The sequence below is a fragment of the Nelumbo nucifera genome, chromosome 8 (assembly GCF_055504915.1).
Source record: "Nelumbo nucifera cultivar China Antique chromosome 8, China Antique-T2T, whole genome shotgun sequence".
NCBI classification, from domain to species: domain Eukaryota; kingdom Viridiplantae; phylum Streptophyta; class Magnoliopsida; order Proteales; family Nelumbonaceae; genus Nelumbo; species Nelumbo nucifera.
In genome coordinates this window covers 45368579-45377759 of record NC_142656.1, presented here as the reverse complement: position 1 = coordinate 45377759, position 9181 = coordinate 45368579, and positions in this window count along the sequence as shown.

Sequence of the window (9181 nt, the reverse complement as noted above, 5' to 3'; positions counted from 1 at the left end):
TAAACCTTTTGGATTTCCTTCCCTCCCTCTCTTCCATTATAAACATCTTTAATTCTCTTTTTTTTCTCTCCTGTCTATTGACTACCACCACTGAGCTCTTTCTTTACTAATTTCTCTCCTCCATTACCTCCTATTCTGCAACTTGAACTCTTTTTTTATTGGGTATTTCCACTTTTTAAACATTATTGAATATTGATAATCTATTGTTGATTGATGCTTTATCCAAGTCCAATAACTAAAGCAAAATATAATTTATAGATGGCCATGATTAACCAAAAAATAAGAATGCAATTGAGAGGACTTCCTGGAAATAAAATACTCAATAGAACAATTAGAGTCAAGTAGGCACATGGCTTTTACAACTACCAAATACAAATAATTGGGGCAAGTTGTTTAATATTGCAATAATTTGGATGGCTCACTGGCGAATCGTCTTCTAGTAACACCAACTATATCTCTCTTTGCTATTCTTTTGATTTGTTCATCTCGTTTTCAATGGATAGTTATTCTTTCATGTCAAGGTTTGAGTTTCCTGATTTGTTTCGTGTACCTTCTTGTCCACAAAGCAAGGTTCAAAGTATCAGAAACACTAAGTGTATCGGAAAGGCAATTTTAAGAGATGTAACGAGATACGCCTTAGATACGCATATGTATCGGAGAAAAACTAAGATACGCATAGATACGCTTGAAAACACTATAAATACTTTAATAAATCATAAAAATATATCAACAACACTAAATATAAGACCTCATGGAGGTGTATATACATTAAATTAATATATTTTAATGGTTTTATGAAGAAATATATTATAGCTAATTATAATTTTATTAAAAATCCTATGCTTAACTATAATTTATAAATTATAATTCTTAAGTTTTAATGTTTTATGGGATGAGAAAAATCCAACTCCCCTATCCAACCATAAAACATGCATTGGCACAACTTTTATGTGAAAATATAATTAATAATCATTTATTATTTAAATAATTATTATTTATTATTATTTCCAAAAATTATAAAAAACAAATAAACATTATATAATATATTCACAAAATAGTTATTAAAGAAGAAATTTCAATTGCTTTGTGGATATGATAGATCATCTATAGAATTATGAAACTATGATATATTCAATCATTGTAATCAAATGATAAAATCTAATTTATTAATTATTTATTTTTAATTCTAAAAATATAAAAATAAAAAAAATAATTATTAAAGAAGAAATTTCAATTGGTCTATGGATACGATAGATCATCCATAGAATTATAATATATTCAATTGTTGTGATCAAATGATAAAATATAATTAATTATTATTTATTTTTTTAAATCTAAAAATATAAAAAAAAATATTAAAGAAGAAATTTCAATTGATCTATGGATATAATAGATAAATCTGTAGATCTAAAACATATTTAGTCTTTATAGGCAGAGATAAAAATTACATTTTCAATTTTTTTGTTAATTTATATTTTCCCCAAATATCTTCATGAAATTTCCATAAATCTACTGATAACACAAAAAAAAAATTGTGATTTTGAATGTAAGAAATGTAGATCAACATAAATTTAAACATTCAAGAAAAAAAAAAGAAATCACAAGATATTATAAAAGATTGAAAAAAAATTACCTTTTTTTGGAATATTTTTTCAAATTTTGAAAAATCTTTAAAAAAATTAACAATTCACACTTGTTTCTTGCAAACTTTTGCAAATCAAGCACTCTAGGAATGAAATTTAGAGTTTTAGAGTCATCTGGGGGGTGAAAGAAGGCTTATTTCGGGGAAAAGAATGTTGCTTTCCCCCTTTATTTTTTTTTTTGTTTTTGGTCGTATCTTTTTCGTCGATATGCTACCGATATGCCCCCGATACGGGTCTGATACGCATGAAAAAAGAAGAAAAGTCTGATTTCCATGCATATCGGTTTTTTAAAGATACAATACGATGCACCCCGTATCGAGTGTATCTTATCAAAATTTTAAACCTTGCCACAAAGTATTGATGACCAGACCATTTATTTAATTTCATGTCAGCTCTTGTTTGTAGGTGGACAGTTTTACCCTTTTCATCCCATTCTATTTTCTTAATGTTGCCCTCCCTTTTCTCCGATATGTTTTTTGTTTCCATTGTCGTTTCTTGTTTTGACCACTGATTTTTCTACATCAACTTCTTGGCCTTTACGAGAGCTTTTGTGGGTCCATTGCTCCCTTTTCTTTGGGTTTTCATGCATCACATTATGAGTATCATGGTAGAATAACTTAATGGCCAACGTTAAACCACTCTCATTTTCCATGATTCCGGAACAATATTTGCTCCGTTTTCAGCTACATTTTGGGATTCACTCTCCCAAGTTATAGGTTTCGTTTCTTCTACCCTTGGATAGTTTTCTCGTCTTGCCTCTTTTAACTTACCAACAAACAGTTGGTCAGCAAAGTCAAGAGACCTACAACGTGATTTCCTTTGATGCTCATGAGGCTTCCTTCTCTTACTCCCATGTTTGCTTCTATCTACCAGGAATACCAAAGAGTACTAACCTAAATAGGAAGAGAGGAGGGACAAAAAACAAAAATGAACAACAAGAACTAGAGAGATAACTAAGAGTGAGAGGATGAAAGATAGATGGTTATAGGCTATAACCACCATAGAAATCGAAGAAATTGAAGAACTTGCAACTAGAAAGAGGAGAGATACTCCCCTATCCTAAGACTTCCTCATGATGCTGAGCCAACTACATCATCTAGTAGATTGTGAAAGTCATCACACCGAGCCATCTAGTTGATTGTGAAAGTCATCCCATGAAAGTTGGTCATGGTCGTAATTAAGTTTTAGATTCTCTCTCTTTCTCTTGCTTTCTTCTTTCTAGATAAAGAACAGCAAAAAGAAATAATAGTCCGAGTGGGGGTGGAGGTTTGCTTATTAATGATTTAACTAAACATTTTGTAGAAAATATTTACATTAGAAAATTGGAAATTCTACTAGAGTTCTTTACAACATCTTTCTAACATTTATAGGGGGAAAACTTTTTTTTTGATACACAAGAGAAAAACATTTACAGGGGAAGAAAAATACCCCTTGAAAACAAAATTCATTTTAACAAAAAAATGTAAGAAAAGATTACCTAGTTTCAAGCACTAACACCATTAAGGCTCCGTTTGCTTTTCAGTAAGTTATTTAACCGGGTAAATTCATTTACCCAAGTAAGTCTTTCCTTACCCGGGTAAGTGCATTTACCCATGTTCTTTTATTTCCCATGTAAATAAGGCAACAATCATTTTAGCCATAAAAACCCAATTCCGTTCAAGTGTTAGCAACTTTCCCCCAAGTGGGAAAATTATTTACCCACCTAGGAGATGGGTATCACTTACCTGAAAATAAACTTTCCCTGGTCCCCACATAAATCTAAAAAAAGAACATGGGTTTCTTGGTTAATGGGAATTAAAATCCCACTGATCAACTTTTTCACTCTCAAAACCCAGAAAAAGAACGCCCCCTAAAGCTTTGTCTACTTTCAACAATTACAACAATGTGAATCATCCTTTGAGATCCAATGAGTAAAACCATCTACAAAAGAAGTTATCACTGATGCAAGCCTATGGGGAAGAATTATTGCCCTATTCCATCATATTTTGCACCACAACAGATTGTTTCATACCGATTCTCTCTTCCTAGAAAGTTTTTCTCCATTGATCCTTTTGTAGATAGAGGAGTAGATCTATCTATCATTAAAAATGTGTTGTTTGATCTAGCCAAGTACTTTGGGATTACATTCTCCCCTAATGGCTCAAAACCTTCTACTTTATCTTAACCTGGTTGGAATCCAATCCTCATAGGTTATCTCTTCATCTTGTAAGTTTTGATCATTTTGCCTATTCCATGTTCCCCAAAGTTGGGTCCAGCAAAATTGATGCATAGCATTCCTAAAATAAAAACAAACAACTTAGGAATCATTGTATAATCCCATGCACATATTTTATTAAGTAAAAGCAAAGATATACGTTGTAAAAGTGGATACCAGGTGAGAGTTGCTACAACCAGTGACCAATATGTATAGTGACAAAGCTATTGTTACCACCAATGGAGATTCGACAACATCTTGATGTTGATAGAAGTTGGAGACTGCAGAAATGAGACAATATGTTATGTACTTCCTACCTTCTACCAAGCGAATTGAGATCTCTCCAAAATAAGTGAAGGAACTCTTGTTATCACTCTTTGTCAGCTGGTATTCAAACGATTGAGAGTGCCAAGTAAACCTAGATCTCTCTCCAAAACTGGGGAAAAAAATCCTCAAGAACACTTGCCAAGAAAATTGGATAGCAAAAGAAAGAATGGAAGAAGGAAGAACTGTGGCAGTTGGGATGTATCTCCATAGGCGATTGCTCAATCTACAAGGGAAACGGAAGAATGGAAGGGAAAAAGGCTATTTTGAGAAGGGTAGTTCAGAAAGTAGGGAAGAATGGAAGGGGAAGGAAACTATTTTGAGAAATTTCTTAATTATGTATGTGAAGCTATTTTAGTGTCCATATATAACACAATTTTTGCCTTCCATGTATAACACGTTAATGTGTGACCTGCCTTTCCACGTGGCTTAATGAAAGGGGAAAGGTGTCTCAATGAGAAGGCTAGAAAGGGGTAAAGGAGAAAGAATAGAAAGTTTATGGAGAAAGAGGGAAGGGGGAATGGAAGAAGGGGAGGGTGGGCGCGATGTGGACAAATAGACACACACACACTAGTAAATGTGTTTCAAATGATAATAACAACAACAATAATTGTATATATTGGTGATTTATTACCTTTCAACTTAAAGACTTGTATCAAATCTTCTTACTCTATAGCTTATATCTATATTTTCAATTTATTGTTCTAATTGGACCATTACTTGCCTAGAGACTAATCAGATTAATTGAATAGTTACTTGACCAAGATTTTAGGTTCATTTTCCACCAAATTGCTTATTTGTAAAAGATCATTGACTTGACCAACAACATGGTGACCTAGCTAATCAAACCATTGAATCATTTGATTTGTTTAGTAGGGTGATGGAATAGACATTAATGTTTTTTATCATAATTTTTGTATTCCATTTCCATCATTTAACAAACATGATAGTGGTTTCATTGCTAAGGTAGTTTTATATTTTGTATTCCATTTCTATTATTCATAAAAATTCTTCTTATTTATCATACCTAAAAACCAGTTTTGTTTCCAAGTTGATTTTGAATACATAAGTTTTTACACAGTTAAAATTGTTATTCTCAAATTTAATTAGTGAAATTTTATGTTGAGAAACAAAAATATATAAAACATATGATTTCATGATGGAGAATGAAAGTTAAGCTTAAATATAAGACTTAATGAGAGAGAATAGAATGAAATGAAAAATAGTATTCAATTTACAATCTATATCTTCATAATAGAGAGAGAGGAGTATTTTAAATCAAGAAAAAGAACAAAATCCTTAAAGATCTATTGCCACTTATAGATTCCAAGTAATTTGCAATTCATCTGCAAATCAACATGTGGCTCTAAGTGTTTGGAGTAATTAAATTTGTCCAACTAAATATTCCATGTAATTTCAATTACAACTCATTAAGTTCCATTACTTATAAATGTCTATTTAGACACATCGTGAGTTATCAAAAATAAAATAAAATCAGACATGTTGTGTAGTTATTTAAGAAGCATAAAAGAATTCCATTTTTATCCTTCTATACAATTCAACACAAAATTAACAATTGAGGGATCATTTTTTCCTATTCTGATATCATTTTAAATAATCAATAAAATACTTGATTTGCCCTCAAATTCAAATACGAAAGCATTAACACAAAGGGGGAAAAATACTTCTTATAGATTTTCTAAAAACTCTAGGGGTTTTAGTGATTTTCCCAAAAATAAAAGTCATTAATTTGTAAAGCCTTTTCTGACTTGTCCTACAATTACTCCCTTGCCTTTTCTTTGGCCTTAAAAGAATTGACTTTGAATTTTATAAATCTTTTGGGGGTATGTTCATTTGAGCATCATTTGAAATAGAGAAATTACATTTTTTTTCATTTTTTTGCTCCATGGGGCTACATAATGGGGGTGGCCCATTCCCCAAACCCTTAACCCCCAACCTAGGTGTAAGTGGGATTTGATCCAAGAGACCTTATTGACTGGCCAATTGGCTCCTTGTAAATAGAAGAACCACATTCAAAACTTATTTAATAAGGATTACTCTTTCATCTTTGAGCTGGTTTTCAATTTCCAACCCTAAATTTTCTTCTTAATTTTATTTGTGATGTTATTCAAAGCCTTCTTATCAATTATGCCTTGAATAATTGGGGCACCCAAGTATTTTTCTTTGTTTGCTAATATTGAGATGCTCATAATCTTAGAAATCAATTTTTAAACCCTACTTGGAAATTTTTTTAGAAAAAAAAATCGATTTTTAAAATGGATATTTCGAATGAGATCCTCTCAAACATCTTGAGATTGAGCATAAACTATTTATAAACTAATGGAAAAGTTAACCCAAAATCCATAATCAAAATTGTGGAACCACACTCAAAATCCACATTTTAAAATCATTAAATAGTGACAATTGAACCTACTTTTAAAGATGACCAAATAACAATGATTTTGTTCAATATTAATTAAGAGAGAGAGAGAGAGATACATGTAGCTAAACACTCCATGAAATTTCAGTTATACTTCATTATTAAATAAAAGAGAGATAAATACATCCAGGCAAACACTCCATGAAATTTCAGTTACAATTCATTTAAGTAACTCATTTAAAACAATCAACAAAATATCAAATTTGTCCTCAAATTCAAATTGAATGAATTAACAAAAACGGGCAAAATTTGTCCAACTAAAATTCCAGAAATGTTTAGGGGCTATTCGCACTTTTCAAAGTAGTATATTAAGGCCTCGTTTGGTTCATAGGAATAGGGGTCTGGAATCGGCTTTGGTATGGACTATTCCGATTCCAACTATTTGGTTGGGTGGAATCGGAATCCCATTCCCATTCCTACTGGAATGGCACTCTCCCATTTAAGGGAATGGCCATTCCCTACCCCTCCCTTTGGAATGAAATCTCATTTATGCTAATTCCAATTTTCAATCCCATTCCTATCTGAACCAAACAGACTATGGGAATAGACCATTCTGATTCTAATTCTAACTGTGAACCAAACATACCCTAATTATATATTATTAATAATATATTATATATTATAAAATATTGTATACATTTAATATATATATATATAATACTTTTTGCTATTAATTTTACTATTATATAATATATGTTATATATTGTTAAGAGATATATCATATTTCTATTTATTAAATATTACCAGGTCGGGCTCAAGCCGAGCTTATTTGGAAAAGCTCGAATCATAACAAAACCAATCTTGTTGACAAAAGGTAGGTACTGAACTTAAGAGTTTAATGCATTAACATTTATGAATAATTTCCATTTTTGATTGGTTGCTTTCTTGGGCATATGCAAATCCAGTTTGGTACATCATTCTCTTACTTCCTAAGCATATATGAACTTAAATGCATTATTTGATCTTGTCCTATAATGGTGTCAAAGTTGAAATTTCTCTATGTTGCATGGAATTTCAAAAAATGGATGTTGTGTACATGTCAGATACAAATTTTAGTATAAATTCCATGTTGTGCACACCTTGCCCAACCAATGTCCTTGCGATGTCCACGTAACCAAGGAAATGTTGAATTAATGTTATTAACTTTTGGTACATCATACTAACAATGTCCTAGTAATCAAATATGCAAGTTTCAATAGAGGAGGGAGATGCCAAGTCCCGTGACTTTGTTGTTATGTTCATAGAAACCAGCACTAAAGCAGGGTTTAATATTAAGGTGTACATTTTTTTTCCTTTTTGCTATTAATGCCTTAAATATAGGATTTAGTAAGAGAGAGTGGGAGTTAATGCCTTAAATATGAGATTTAATTAGGGAAAAAGGGGTATTTTAGTCAATCTATATATAGTATCCCATTCAACATGATTATATCATGTTTTTATATGTAGTTTTAAAATTAAGAGTCAATTCTCAATATTTATTTATATCAAAACTTATTTAAATTCATAAATTGATTTCCACAACTCAACTAAGTCTTATCCCAGCATATAGGCTTCCTATAACATATATAGATTACCTTTAATATGTTCTTTTAAGACATCCCATTTTGTATATTTTAACAAGTGTAGTGTTAATGCTATTATGTATACTCTAAAAAGCTTCATTGCAATATCTAATATTGTATTGAGTCCATATAATCTCCAACATTGATATGCTAAGCATGTAAATGATATTCAATTGTCATAGATAAGTTCACCTTGTAAATCAAAGATCTTCCTTCCTAATAAAATATCTCAAAACTCCATGGACCAACCAAGTTCCTCAACATGTGCATGTGTTTGTATTCATATAATAAAGTCATAATTTTTCTTCTCATAATATCTCAATGGTAAGTTCAATCCAAGACTATAGGAAAATATAAGCATACTCAGTTTCGAACTAACACTATACTATAATACTATATATTAGTTAAGAGTATCTTTCGGGCATGGTTTGTTACTTCGGCACCTTTGTTCATCATCTAAGTCCCTAGGTGAAAGCACCATGCGGACAAACCTCGATAATTATGTTCTACAAAATCAAAAGGCCAAAAGAAAGTTTTAGTGGCTTTTGCTTCATGAATAAAACCTTCTTCAACTAATAGCAAGGGTTGACTTGGCACAAGTTGCATGTTTTAATAAAGACAACATGCATGGAAGACAAAAAAATATCCAAGGTAGTAAGATATGAAGCTGCTTGTTGATCCTACATTCCAAGCATGGTCTTGCACAACAAGCAACAAAGATTGCGCACTATTCAAGTTGTTATGCAATTTTTTTATTGTAAACAATTACTTTCATTTAAGAAGTTATAAGGAAATACAACCGTTAACCACTGAGAAAAGAGGGTTTGATCCCAAAATAAACAAGTTACAACACAACCCATAACAAATTCTTGCTAGAAACCCCTTGTTTTGTCAAAGTTCTAGCTAAACTGTTCGTTGATCTCCTAATCTATCTAATTGATTTCCCTCACAAATTGTCTAAGTGCCAATACATAACAGTTTTTTTTTTCTATTTTTGGCATATAGACAATGATCAACT